The sequence below is a fragment of the Salmo salar genome, chromosome 14, assembly GCF_965601325.2.
Source record: "Salmo salar chromosome 14, fSalSal1, whole genome shotgun sequence".
Classification (NCBI taxonomy): Eukaryota; Metazoa; Chordata; class Actinopteri; order Salmoniformes; family Salmonidae; genus Salmo; species Salmo salar.
Window position 1 is genome coordinate 71,902,309 of NC_138304.1, and position 16,235 is coordinate 71,918,543.

Genomic DNA, 16,235 nt, shown 5'->3' on the forward strand with positions numbered 1-16,235 from the left:
GTCATGTTATTTCAGGATATACTGTACATGCCGCTGTCATCTTATTTCAGGATATACTGTACATGTACGACCTTCCACAATGGTAACATTTTATTCCAGAGATTCCAGTTTTGTTCCATTACACACTCACCTGCAAATCCCAGGTGTTTCCACATTTACTTCGCTTCTTGTAATTGAGAGAGGATAAGGATGAGCCTTATGTGTGTAAACTAACAAGAATAGACATAAGGATAAATAGAAATACCTGGTTCAAAATCCACTAATACATAAAACATAATGTCATCATATTACATAGTAATCCAGGGGCTGGAGTTTTAACTAGAGGGACACAGCTTGAGATAAACAAATATTTGGGCAAGACAGTGTTAGCTGGGAACGGAGTGTATAAAATATTAGGAAACCCTTCCTAATATTGAGTTGCACCCCTTTTTGCCCTCAGAACATCCTCAGGTCGTCGGGCATGGACTCTACAAGGTGTCGAAATCGTTCCACATGGATTCTGGCCCATGATAACCAATGTTTCACACAGTTGTGTCAAGTTGGCTGGATGTCCTTTGGGTGATGGATCATTCTTGATGTACTCGGGGAAACGGTTGTGTTTGAATAATCCAGCAGTGTCGCAGTTCTTGACATACTCAAACCAGTGCGCCTACCATACCCCGTTTAACCTGTTTGGGATATGGGGCAGTATTTTCACGGCCGGATGAAAAAACGTACCCGATTTAAACTGTTTATTACTCTTGCCCAGAAACGAGAATATGCATATTATTAGTAGATTTGGATAGAAAACACTCTGAAGTTTCTAAAACTGTTTGAATGGTGTCTGTGAGTATAACAGAACTAATATGGCAGGCAAAAACCTGAGAAAATTCCAAGCAGGAAGTGGCCTGTCTGAGAATGTGTAGTTATTCTTTTGATTCTCTATCAAAACTACATTTTTACATTTTAGCAGACACTCTTATCCAGAGCGACTTACAGTAGTGAATGCATACATTTCATCTTTTTTTTTTCCTGTGCTGGCCCACTGTGGGAATTGAACCCACAACCCTGGCATTGCAAATACCATGCTCTACCAACTGAGCTACAGGGAAGTCCAACTACAGTATCTGTGGGGTTACGTAGCACTTTCTAAGGCTTCCATTGGCTCTCTAAAGCCTTCAGAAAGCGGATTGAGGCGTCTTCTGTCTCTGGGCAGAGTATACTAGCTCAGTTTGTCAGTGGTCTGCCTGGTGACAAAGTGATTGGATATGCGCATTCACGTCAGCACGCTGTTTTTTCTTTTCCTCTTTGAATGAATACACTATTGTCCGGTTGGAATATTATCGCTATTTTACGAGAAAAATAGCATAAAAATTGATTTTAAACAGCGTTTGATATGCTTCGAAGTACGGTAATGGAACATTTTGAATTTTTTTGTCTCGAAATGCGCTCGCGCGTTACCCTTTGGATAGTGACCTGAACGCACAAACAAAACGGAGGTATTTGGACATTACTATGGATTATTTGGAACAAAAACAACATTTATTGTGGAAGTAGCAGTCCTGGGAGTGCATTCTGATGAAGATCAGCAAAGGTAATACCATTTTTCTAATAGTAATTCTGAGTTTAGTGTGCCCCGAACTTGGCGGGTGTCAAAATAGCTAGCCGTGATGGCTGAGCTATGTACTCAGAATATTGCAAAATGTGCTTTCGCCGAAAAGCTATTTTAAAATCTGACATAGCGATTGCATAAAGGAGTTCTGTATCTATAATTCTTAAAATAATTGTTATGTATTTTGTCAACATTTATGAGGAGTAATTTAGTAAATTCCCCGGAAGTTTTGGGTGGGAATGCATGTTCTGAACATCACATGCCAATGTAAAAAGCTGTTTTTGGATATAAATATGAACTTGATTGAACAAAACATGCATGTATTGTATAACATAATGTCCTAGGAGTGTCATCTGATGAAGATCATCAAAGGTTAGTGCTTCATTTAGCTGTGTTTTGGGTTTTTGTGACATATATGCTTGCTTGGAAAATGGCTGTGTGATTATTTTTGTCTATGTACTCTCCTAGCATAATCTAATGTTTTGCTTTTGCTGTAAAGCTTTTTTGAAAACGGACAATGTGGTTAGATTAACGAGAGTCTTATCTTTAAAATGGTGTAAAATAGTCGTAAGTTTGAAAAATTGAAATGATTGCATTTTTGAGGTTTTTGTATTTCGCGCCATGCGATCCCATTGGCTGTTGGCTAGGGGTTCTGCTGGCGGAACGGGGTTCCGCTAGCGGAACGCCTAGATGTAAGAAGATAACCTCTTAAGGATCTCTACAGATCGGTGTAATGGTAAGGTAATCTGATCCTGGATCTGTGGTTAGGGGCAGTGTCTTTAGGCCTACTAGTATCATTTCTGATATGCAATTATGTTGATCTGAAAAGTCAAAAACATTTCACTTGATACAACACAACTGATCCTGAGTATGTCTTGAATGTACTCCCTCTCTCTTCACCCCAATCAGGTGTCAGTGATCCCTCCATTGAGGACTCTATGGCGATGGTTGCTGTGGCCCTGGGGATCTATGGTTTGATCAAGGTCGTCTCCTGGACATTTAGCTCTGGTAACTACAATCAGTTTGAATTAAGATACACAAAAACTACACTAATGTAACGTACGATGTTGAAGCTGTAAAGTGACTGTGTCCATCCAAAGAATGAATTTGGATCCTGTTTGTCAATCTAATGCTTGTCCTTTTCTTGTCTTTTTAGGGTCCGGTGATGTTAACTCACAAGATAAGTTAATTACGCATTCATAAATGTTGTCAGACATGTAACTACTATGTATCTATTGTTGGAATCAGCTAAACTTTGAACATTGAGATATTAAATAAATGACAGAGAAGAAGCCTTGAATAGAAAGAGTCTGTAGAAAGCCAGAAGGCTTTGGAATGTGTTTGATGGAGGAGAGGAGAGCGACGTGTTGATATAGGGAACACAGATGAATATCTGTGGATTAGGTGAAGGAAGGGTTGAGGTCAGGAGATGAGGGGTGAGGTCAGTTCCCCTTAAGGGAGTAATCAGGGTTTAGTATCTGGTTACCTTCTTTCTGTTGGGCATAAACTGTAAGGATTGGAGAGAGGGAGTGTCTTAAGTAGGATGTATATAACTGTGATGGAGGAAAATGTTTTGCTGTGTGATTACAGCTGTACAGAACCTTTGGGAAGAATTAAACTTGGTTAAAGATTCTCTAGTGTCCGTGGGTTATTTACTCAGAAAAATAAGAACCTAACACTAAATACACTGAGTGTAAAACGCCTGCTCTTTCCATGACATAGGCTGACCAGGTGAATCCAGGTTTAAGCTATGATCTCTTATTGATGCCACCTGTTCAATCCACTTCAATTAGTGTAGAGGAAGGGGAGGAGACAGAGAATGATGTTTAAGCCTTGAGACATTGAGACATGAATTGTGTATGTGTGCCATTCAGAGGGTGAATGGGCAAGACAAAAAATGTGTCTTTATTAATAATGAATAAATGGATCACTAGTCACTTTAAACAATGCCACTTTAATAATGTTAACATAGCTTACATTTTATACCATCTACTGCATCTTGCCTATGCCGCTTGGCCATCGCTCATCCATATATTTATATGTATATATTCTTATTCCATCTCTTTAGATTTGTGTGTATTAGGTAGTTGTTGTGGAATTGTTAGATTACTTGTTAGATATTACTGCACTGTCGGAACTAGAAGCACAATCATTTCACTACACTTGCATTAACATCTGCTAACCATGTGTATGTGACCAATACAATTTGATTTGATTTATATGTCAACTTTACCTCACATGCCCCTTGAAATGGTGTCTCTAGTCTAGAGAGTGATGCAAATCATTTTTCATGGTCAGATTAGTCATCACTCGGTTTGAGGCTGTTCTCCATCTTTACTCTGTTGCTGCTGTCTCTCTGTTACATTATATCAATCTAAACAGAGCAGCATCAGGCAGAATAGAGACATACAGTAAGTGTACAAGCATGTGAAATATGAGTTTCACCTATATAATCAGTTTTGTGGTTGCAAAAAATATTTGCCAACATAATTTATTTTGAGAATAAATGCAACACTTGCAAGGACATAATGTGATGTGTGAATAAATTCAACACTTGCAAACATGTAACTTGATGTGTGAATAAATTCAATAAGATTTGCAAGAATGCAACTAAATTTGATAATGAATACAAGTCAAATTTGACTAAACTTGTGAGTGTTGAATGTTATTTTGTGAATCAAAACAACATTTACCGATGCCTTGAATTTTGTCACTAATTTCAAGTTCCAGGAAGATGGCGGCGAGTGCAGACGGGATTAAAGCTGGTTCCAAGTAACCTTAACTTTTATCTCTGTCAAACTTACTTAAATGTAACAAAACTCAGTTTATAGTAAATACAACAGTTAAAAAACACCTTATGGAACAGCGGGGACTGTGAAGCCACACAAACATTGGCACAGACAGATGCATACACACGATGACATACGCACTATACACACACGTACACATGGATTTTTTAACTGTAGATATGTGGTAGTGGTGACTCCTGGAGAAGATATGGAGAAATCTGGACATTCGGTTGATTCAGAAACAGTCAATAGTCCTGCACCTAAATAGACACAGAAATAATTTTCTTTGCGCGAACTTGCTGTCTCTGCAAAGATAAATGAAACTGCTTGTTCTGCATGATTTCCTGCAAGACAGGAATGTCAGTGTTCAGCCATGGCCAGCGAAGAGACCGGATCTCAATCCCATTGAGCATGTCTGGGACCTGTTGGATCGGGGGTGAGGGCTAGGGCCATTACCCCCAGAAATGTCCGGGAACTTGCATCTGCCTTGGTGGAAGAGTGCGGTAACATTTCACAGCAAGAACTGGCAAATCTGGTGCAGTCCATGGGGAGGAGATGTGCTGCAGTACTTAATGCAGCTGGTGGCCACACCAGATACTGACTAATACTTTTGATTTGGATCCCCCCCCCCCCCCCCCTTTGTTCAGGGACATATTATTCCATTTCTGTTAGTCATATGTCTGTGGAAATTGTTCAGTTTATGTCTCAGTTGTTGAATCTTGTTATGTACAGGTCTCGGTGTAACGCTCATTCCTTCGATGATAAACGCAAATCCGACCACTTCAACCATGTTGTTGTCATGTTGTGTTGCTACCATGCTGTGTTGTCATATGTTGCTGCCTTGCTATGTTGTTGTCTTAGGTCTCTCTTTATGTAGTGTTGTGGTGTCTCTCTTGTCATGATGTGTGTTTTGTCCTATATTTATATTTTATTTCTTTTTGTATTTTTTATCCCAGCCCCGTCCCCGCAGGAGGCCTTTTCCTTTTGGTAGGCCGTCATTCTAAATAAGAATTTGTTCTTAACTGACTTGCCTAGTTAAATAAAGGTTAAATTAAAAAAAATATATATATATATAAATAAACTGAAGGAGGGTGGTATGCTCATGGGAATGGCAAACATACATCTTCCACTTGTATTGTATTGTGTTGTAAGGGTCCTGAGAGGCTATGTTCGTACAAGCTTGGCTCTAGCAACACCAAAGTTGTGGGTTCGATTCTCACTGGGGTCACATACCAAAATGTGTGGACTATTGTCATATTCAAAAAAAGTGTCTGCTACATAAATGGCATATGTTACAGAATTTCAGTACTGTATTGGCCAATGCAAATTTAGTCACATACCAAAAAACATGTTTTTACTTTGTCATTATCGGGTATTGTGTGCAGACTGATGAGGAAAACCCCCAATTTAATCAATTTTAGAATAAGGCTGTAACGTAACAAAATGTGGAAAAAATCAAGGTGTCTGAATACTTTCTGTATGTGATGTGAAAAAGTAAGTACACCCCCTGGAAAGTTGACATTGTTACTTTTACATATTTGGACAGATGGGTATGTAATCTTGACTTCAACACTATTGACAGATAAATTAACCTTTTTTAACAAATGACACTGAAAGATTATACTTTGCAATCATTTATTCATACAAAATCAACAGAAATGCAATTTGATAGTGCCTAAAAAATAAGTATACCCCTAATAAGTACGCCCCCTTCGGCTGAAATAACTTAACATGAGCCTTTTACATCTAGCTACATATCGAACTTCCATCCTCTCAGGCCAGGGGCACAACAATGTATGAATTAATGGTTGGATCAGAATCGCCGTTATAGTCATTGGCCAGTACGGTGAATTAAGTAAAACCACAAGTCCAAATCTCTATCTCCACCCATTGCTACTTTAGGAAGGGGCCAATTTTAGCTAGCTGACTAGCTAGCCACCGGAGGACAACAACACAACAAGATGCAACAACTGAAGTTTTTCTGTCAATGACATATGCTCTCAATGGGATTGGATAGGAGTGACGCCAAATCCAAGCTGGCTTCCCTTGACACTTTTTTGCTGCGCCAGGACCATTCACTGTAGAGCTCAATGCTGATTGCCAAATTTTTTATACTTATTTTGTCAAGGCAGGCCAGATGCTAGCTGGCTTCCCTTGCCTTCAATGCTATGGGCGGCAACAGTGTCATACTCGTTTGAACCAGACAGCCTCAGATAGATGGCCTACACGTAGAGAAACAGAGTGCCGCTGTTTTGCTTGCTCGGATGCTTTCTCCTGTGAGATATATTTAGCCTCTTGCGAATTTAAGGAAAATTATGAAACACAAGAGAGACGAAAGATACATATTTTTATTTTTATTGGTAAAGAATGTTGGGTATCCTGGCTTCCCTTGGCATCCATGAATAGACGCCCTTGCTCCCATGTAGGTTTATACAGTCTCCTTCTGACAGTTGACTCATGCACTTAGACATTGATTGTTACCCTGTAGATCCCTTGATGTTACCCTGGGGTTCTTAGAGACTTCTATGAGTATCTTTCGGTCAGCTCTTGGGCTGAATTTGGTGGGACGACCTGTCCTAGGTAGATTGCCAGTGGTCTGGAATTTTCTCAATTTGTAGATGATCTGTCTGACAGCGAAATTATGTACTTCGATTTCTTGGAAATGGATTTGTAACCCCTCCCAGACTCACGGGCATCAATAATCTCTCTGTTGAGGGCCTCGGATAGGTCTTTTGATCTTGGCATGATGTGTTACCACACACCCATATGGTTAAGACCAAACCAGACCAAGTTTCTAATCTTTATGGAAGGCTGGATCCCCCCAAGTTACTCTTTTATAATTTTCTAATCATGTGCACCTGTTTGGGAGTACCTGATTCTAATTTTAGCCATTTTTCCACATAAAGAAATAGCATTTTTGTTTATTTTAATTGGATAAACATTAGCCTAAGAAATAGGCTACAAAGTTTTGCATATGCTACACATCGAAACACAAGGAATGTGTTTTTGTAATTTGCTATAGGCTATTTTAAGGACAAGTAAATGTGGCTCATTTGGCCAACCTCCATCTTTTATTGATGACGCATATGGATGATTTTATTGATCTGAATGCATATGGATGTCCATAAAATTTCTAAAATGTCCCTTAAATTCAAATCTAACCTGTCATGTTGTCCGGCACCAAATGTTCCTAAAGGAAACTCTGAAGTGGCATATTGTTTTTATGAAGATTTTAGAATATTCACATGAAAATCTGTCACCAACTGGATGAAAACCTAGCTATAGACACCAAAAAGACTCTGGCAAGTGCGCTAGTCCAGTGTTACTTTGATTATGCCTGCACATCATGGTTCACCAGCAGCCCCAAACATCTAAACAATAAGCTATCAGCCAAACAAGCTTGTAATAATTGTACTTAAACTCCCCCCTCATATTCATCTAGAAGTTGAGCATTTTTTGTCTCTATGTCTATAAAGGTACTTTATCTATGTAATTGTATATTTATTTATGTGAAAAATAGGGATAACAATGGAAGTAAGTCCCCGACTTTATTGTGCAATCCCGGTCACTTAAAAAAATATTTGTGTATTTGGAAAGTATTCAGACCCCTTCCTTTTTCCACATTCTATTACGTCACAGCCTTATTCTAAAATATGTTTTTAGAAAAGTTTGAAAAATGTATACAAAAAACCCTGAAATATTACATTTACATAAGTATTCAGACCGTTTGCTATGAGACTCGAAATTGAGCTCAGGTGCATCCTGTTTCCATTGATCATCCTTGATGTCACATCCTGACCAGCAGAGGGCGTTTTGCTTAGTCTTGGTCAGGATGTGGCAGGGGGTTTGTGTTTGTTAAATGTTGGGTTGATGATTGGGACTTCCAATTGAAGGCAGGTGTGTATAGTTGCCTTTGATTGGAAGTCCTATATAGGTGTGTGTGTTTGTCTTTGGGATTGTGGGGAATTGTTTTTGCACTGCGTTTCATAGCATGCAGAACTGTTGTAAATCGTGAGTACCGTTCATTGTTTTGTTTTCCCTGTGGATGCTTTTTTTCATTTACCAATTAAAAGAATGAGTGTCCACACTTCTGCTGCGCCTTGGTCCTTCTCTCTCCTGTCTGACATTTTCGCCGAAGAGTACGACTTATTTTGTGACACTTGAGATGTTTCTACATCTCGACTGAAGTCCACCTGTGGTAAATTCAATTGGACATGATTTAGAAAGGAACACACCTGTCTATAAAAAGGGCCCACAGTTGACAGTGCATGTCAGAGCAAAAACAAAGCCATGAGGTTGAAGGAATTGTCCATATGAGCTCCAAGACAGTATTGTGTCGAGGTACAGATCTGGGGAAGGGTACCAATGTGGTTAACAAGTTATTGCTTGTGTAGGCTGCTATCCTACTTAAAATAATGTAAGAGAAAAAATGGCCACGTTAGCTAGGACCGGCGAAACGACTGTGATACCCAGGAGAAAGCACTTCAAGTCATCAGCATGTCTCCAGTTTCTCTCGTCGCGCAGCCCAATCACTCACGTCAAACGGTCTTGAGTGGCAACAAATCTGCCCAATTAGCTGATTCGCTTTCCATATACCCACTCCTTTCGACAGACCCACTTGCCCATACTCTGGTCACCATGTTGACCTGCAGCTTAAAAAAAATATGTATGTATTAAACAGTAACATGCAAAAAAACAAAACAGCCAGATGGATTACACAAAGAAAAGAGGAAGATACATTTTTTTATATCAAATCAAATACAGACACGTAGCAAATACATTTTTTTGTATATGTTTTAATGATTCTAAATAATTTTCCAAATCAGATTAAAAAAAATAAGAAAAGATTTGCGTATCAACATTTTTCCTAATAAAATAATGAGTTTTATGACATACTGACGTTCAATTGTGGAATCAGTGCAGTAAAATAATATGTCAAACTTAGATATTTCAATGGTTGTATGCATTTTATTGCCAAGATATAGTTTTACATCAGAACACCTCACTATGTAAACAATTACAGAATAAGTGTTCAATAGATTCAGTTTCTAGTTCACCAAGACTGCTTTCACTGGTAACATCAGGTATATATTTAGAAATCAAGCTATTAAACGGGTAGAATCTATGGATAACCTTAAAGGAGATCTCCTTTACTTTACTGGTCACCATAAATTTGTGTGGAGTGAGCCAAGCACGGCGCCAGTTTACATCAAACGATGAAGCCCAACAAAATATAGCAGAATAGAATTCCTGTAGAAAATATCCCTTATTAAACGATTGTTGAATTTCTTATCTAGTAAACCTATGCCATTCACCTGGATATCGCTTACAATAGGAGATGTTCCAAAATATGCAATATTCTGAAGTAAAGATTTTATCCCACAAGGTATAGCTTTTATAACAGTGTCATATTCCTTGCTTGAAACCTCAAAGTTGTATCTTTCTATAAATGATCTCCGTGATTCCCACGAATACTAATTGTCTGACATGGACAGCGTTTTTGAGAACCAGTTACGGTAAAATAACATCTTGTTTTTTTTGTAATATCGACCCATTATTCTATATAAATCATTTATGAGGTGAAAAGTTATGTTTTTACAGCAAAGCCCAGCACATTAAAGCCTGCTTGTGAAAAGCTGCCAATTTCACGCCAATTTCATTGTAGTTTCCGAAGTGTGTTGAGTTCCCCTCACCTCTTTTCCAAATTAAAAAAGCATCTACTATTCTTTTCCGCCTTTTTCAAGCCATTGTTTTTTGGGTCTTATGAAGGCACCTCTAGCCTTTTCCTCAGAAAATGTATCTAGTTGATTCTGTAAATCATTCAATTTAGCTTTCTCATTAAGATCAAGATGCTCCATCTCTGTGATATCAACCATTTTCTTAGAGAGCTCAGCTACCTCACATCTCCTTATTAAAGCAAGCCGTTTCCCATAAGTAATATAGGTCACGCCATGATCTGTTTCACCTGTCCTTGTGATTGTCTCTACCCCCTCCCGGTGTCGCTTATTTGCCCCAGTGTATTTATCCCTGTGTTTCCTGTCTCTCTGTACCAGTTTGTCTTGTCTGTTTCAAGTCAACCAGCGTGTTTTTACCGTGCGCCTGCTTTTGCATTTCTCTCTTTTGCTAGTCCTCCCGGTTTTGACCCTTGCCTGTTTTCTGGACTCTGTACCCACCTGCCTAACCAGTCCGCCTGCCCTGACCTCGAGCCTGCCTGCCGCTCTGTACCTCCTGAACTCTGATCTGGTTTTGACCTTTTGCCTGTCCACGACCATTCTCTTGCCTACCCTTTTGGAACGAATAAATATCAAACACTCAAACCATCTGCCTCCTGTGTCTGCATCTGGGTCTGGCCCTGAACCCTTATACTGAGCAGATTTAAAATTTCACAAGTTCCCAATATTTCCCATATTCTGCATTAGATGTAGCTAAATTCCAGTAAACATAAATTCTTTATCACATTTTTAAAATCAACATGCAATAACAATTAGTTATTTAATTTCCAATGACCACCTGAGTATTTCTGTTACAGTATCTAACGAAGGTGGCGCCCCTCCTCAGTCGGGCGGTGCCCGGCGGTCGTCGTCGCCGGCCTATTAGCTGCCACCGATCGTTGTTTCTGTGTCTTTTGGTTTTGTCTGTCTATCCCGCACCTGTTTTGTGTCTGTAATTAGTGGGGGGTTATTTAGTGTGTATTTTCAGTTGGGATTCTCGTGCGGGATTGTTTATTGTCTACTCTAGACAGTGCGAGTGTAGCTGTTCCTTTTTTCGCTGATTATTGTCCAGTGTATTGCCGGGCTGCGCCCCGTGCGCTTTTTCCAAAGTGTTATTTTTTGGGAATGTGTTTTCCCCTGGTGGACTTCGTCACGCGCCCTGTGCCCTACGGCTATTGCGTTTTGCATTTATTATTAAAACACAGTTGCTCCGGCCCTCTGTCTCCTGCTCCTGATTCCACATCTCCACTGGTCCTAGACAACCGTGACAATTTCTTATCATTACTGCACATTCTTAGTCAGCCATATGACTTTGTGATCCATCAGGACTGCAGGTAGTATTTTGATCTCTACAGTGTTAACCTCTAGTCTTGAGCCCATCACCCACAAGTCAATTCTTCATTGTAGTGAACAATCTCTATTACTCTATGTGTACTGTTTCTCTTGTTAGGGCTGCGTCAATTCAATTCTGGTATCAGAACAAAATGTAACACTAGGCTACTGAATATATTTTCAGCTGTTTATTAATAGAATTAGTCAAGCAGAATAAATGGTAAATGCAATCTTCGTATATACGGGTTCACTGTAACACCTCGCAGGGCAAACAGAGAACTGAAAATGACATAAGTTCTTCATTAAATACTCTGACAGAGATAGTTCCCGCTCACTGCTGGCCTGTCAGAGGGAGGATGAGCGTGGTTTAAACTTACTCATCCTATCGTTGGCATGCAGGCTGGTCCCAGCCTCTAGACGCATCTTTGTTGCCAAGCATAGTTGTCTTCTAGCTTATCTTCATGTGTGTACCCGAGAGTCAGACACCCAAGGACAGTGCCTGATATTGTGCCACAGCCATTCTCCCCTCTATCAGTTCCTCACATACACCTGTCCATGAGCGGCCCCACAACCAGGCATTGTGTGTGTGTGTGTCACGAGTCTACTCAGCCTACACTCCTACTAGCCAGCAACCCTCCAGTTAGTCATGTCTATTATATGTTGCTCAATCTATGTTAATACAATATAAACCTCTTAGTGCATTACAGTCCGTTCATACTTAGGCCTACATCTACTGTAAATGGTAATGCATCACATCTAATAAGTGAAATAAAACCCAACAATCCCCCTTTTCACACCCAAAGGGTGTGAACATTCCACAATAAGACATTTCAGAGAAATGTAGGATTCCCCCTTAGCGGGTGTCACTCACTAAAATACAATACAAACACTTTTATTAATAGGCAATAACGATAACAAAAAACCTTCAGTCCACCAGCTACACCTAACTTGTACTAGGTTGACTACCAGCCACCCAGGAACTTCAAACCCTCACATAAGGAAAGACAGATACTTCACACGAGATAAAAAGGTAGAAAAAACAAAGCAAGCGTTTTTCTTCTGCCCCTGTTCCTTTTCCAAGGTCGTCTTATCAACTCTGCCCTGCTCATTCTGGTAACAGTGTCTTACTCACACAGTATTGGAATATAGTTTTTAACCCATTATTATAGCTGTATCTCGAATACATTTCAAAAGGTTATAAGGTTTCTGAGTTAAATCTTTTAGTCAAACCTTTCATTACATCCACCCGATTGGCTAAATATTTCACATACATTATAACACATCTATTTTTATTGGATTCAGAAATTTCACACAAAATCAAACTAATTCAGGAATTTCTAAAGATGGTCTCATCTAACATGGGCTCCTCATAATTGAATGAATCCTCCACCAGGCTCGGCGGTAGGTATTTGTCGTCCCACTGATCTGAACATTTACTCGGTCCGTATCTCACCATCTGCTCCGTTATCGATCTCTCCAGAACCCTGGAAATGAGACCTCTCGCACACGGGACCAAACAACAACCACACAACCCAAACACACTCATACAGGTGAAAGCAGCCCATAATACAGTTCTTACAACACTTTTCCATTTTCCCTTTCCCAAACATGAGCTGTGTTATCAGGAATGTACGTACAGCAATGAACCTAATCATTCTACCTACACCATCCTCTTTTGCCAGTAACATAACGAGAGTCAGTCTATTTTACCAGGTCATGAGGGAGGTGGCGGATAATTGGTCAGAGAACCTCTTTACTGCATCCCCGGTTTCATTCATGAATCTCTGTTGATTATAAAAGATGTCATTAATCCCATCCACATTTTTATTTATTGTCAACCACCAAAATAATGTAGTGTTAAAGCCTTCACATATTTGATTCATAGCTTTGTATTCATCTGGAACTTCCCTGAGGATGCCAATAGCATCCATCTAGACAAAGCTACTCCCATCCTGGTCAAAACTCCTCCTGTGCCTACTTTAGCCTCCTTTAACTGGCCTCTGATGACTAACTTGAACTGGTTGGACCTATAACCCCAGGGCGCAAGCTCCTAACCACCCTTTGTGGTAATTTCTGTCGTATGCATCCTTTGCTGGTACTAGCCCACCCTTCATCAGTTATAGGTGCTGTGAGGTTAAGAATTTTCTATTCATCTTTCAAACCTAATTCAGTCACATTAACAAATACTTTCCAGCTATTAAAATCATCCAAGTTCTCGGTGCCATTCTTGTATCTATAACACTGGTGCTCATCAGGAATTTAAGTGAACCTAGGTGGGTTGGCCGAGTACTTCAATGTGACCCACCCAGTACCTGTACAGTTGTCTGCTTTCCCAGGAAGTTGTTTAATGTTTACCTTAAATCCTACATCTTGATCTTCTTTGACTCCTTATTCTGTAAGTCACTCATCAGTGTATTATATAGTTTATCTTCTACTTCTTCTCAATGACAACGGTATCGTATGATTAGTACCGGAAGGTGGTGGATCTGAATGTATCAGAAAGATTAGACTATGATGCAGCTCAGAGTCTCTACTCTTCCCAAAAACCGCCAACCCTCTCCTGCCCTTAGTCTCTCTGCTAGGTACCACCCCATACTCACACCTCTAGGAGCACACACAGTGATGAACGGTCGGGATAGGAAATCTTCGTTAAAGAGGTAACCCCCGGACCCTGTTGGTACTCGGTTCTTCTCCTAACTCTGTGTGTGATCAGCAGTGCTCATATGTGTACATACCTTCTTGCAGTGGATAACGTGGACCCAAGTGACTCTCAGGTTTTCTAATGGCAAAGGCAGTGGTTTAACGGAACCTGGTATGGGCCTTCCCCACGGGGCTGCTTCCAGTCTTTTCTCCTCAGGGACTGGATCCACACCCAGTCTCCTGGTTGGATTGAGTGAATCACCTTCTCCTGTAATTCACCTGTTGGACACAAATTCTTGGACATACGGGTTTGGTTAACAAACAGTCTTCTCATGTGTTCTGTTAGTATTACTTCAACTTCTATGTCTACCTGTTCTGGTATCTCTATTCTCCCTAATTCTGGCATTCTATAGGCTTTATCTGATTAGCTAAAATGTCATCCATCATTTAAAGAGATAGATGCTAGTAAACCAACACTAGGGATAATATCTTGACCTAATATTCTAGCTACCATAATCATGTCCACCAAGTAAGTTGGGAACGCTTCTACCCATTTGCTATACTTATCTGTTATTGTTAAACACCCCTTCTTCCCCTCAATTCGGAATAGTTCAATAAGTCAATTTCCAAATGTTGGAAAGGATATTCTACAAAAATGTTGTTAAGTAATTATCCTAACCTGTTCTATCGCCTGCCCTACCATACTCCCCCTATTTATACATGGCTCAAGCCATGTATCAATATTGCTGCATATCTAAACAAATCATTATAGGAGTTCAAATAACATAATCAGATGACTAATGACTAATCTGAACTACTCCACAAAGAAAAATTATTGTACCCTTATCGTCATTCAGTCTTCTCATTGGTTCAAATTATCAACTGCGTCTAAGAACTTTAACTTCATCATAATTATCAGTTCTACAAATTTCCTTCAAGTCAGTATCACAAATGACCTTAAATTCACCATCCAAATGGCTTTTCATTGCGGCTGATCAGACCACAAAAGGAAAAGTCACCAGAGGGGTCAAAAGTCATACCACCCTTTCAGAACCGTGTTTCTTACTACTTTAGATAAATGAAGGCTAAGAACTTTATCCACATTTTGTATCTCAAGTTCCCAGAACATTCCCTATCAAAAGAATTTCACGTGTTTAATTAAAACTCAGAAAACAAAACTTCAAAATGCCATGTGTGTATACCCCTTTAAGATATCCTGTCCCTAGGTATTTTTCCAAAGACAGCTAAGCGCTCCTTTTTCCATAAAATAACCACGAACATTTGGTCATCATTCCTTATACTACACCGATTCAGAAACCCAAACGTTAGCTACAAACATAACCTAATAATAACTCCACTGTACTTCCTCAAATCATTAATAATTTGTTTTAAACTTCCTCAACGGTTCTGTGTACTTTAATTGAACAGACACTACCCTTGGATAAAATATTTTACTTTCAATCTATGAAACCCCATATTTTAACGTACTATTTGACTAATTTGACCCAAGATTGCTTAAAACCTTAAAACCCCTTCAGTTTGTCTGCAAACAGGCCCATTCTGTTTGCTAGGAATACCCTGCCATTATACACAACTGTGTTTAATGTGCATCGTCCCTGTAAAATAAAATTAACTCCATGTATCGCTCATCTCCCGTAAATTCCTGCAATTATTTTACGCGCTTCCCCCTCCTGCTTCCACTCGGAACAGGTTTAGTCTGTTTTTCGTTTTAGCGTTTCCAATATTCTACCGGGCTCCCCGTCGACTGGGAGTCCGTTGGGTGCATTAATACTACCTTCTCTTATCCATTCCCTGTATAATTTTTCCCCCTCCTTTTCCACTCTTTCCCGTCTCTACCCCCATTAATCTCTAGTGTTGACTTCAGTGCTTTCAGCACCCTCTCGGTCTCCTGGTTGGTCATATTCAATTTCAGTCTATGGTAACCTAACTATCAATGTTAATTTACATCCCTTTCAATTTCAGTCTATGGTAACCTAACTATCAATGTCAATTTACGTCTCTAACATACGTTCCTAACGTTATTTATTTCCCCAGCGCTAGATGATATAACTCAGGTCGACCGTCCCCGACCTCTTATTTACCCGCAGGTCACTCAAACTCGGTATTAGTACGCCGACTTAATACCCAATGTACTTCAGTCATTCAGTGGTT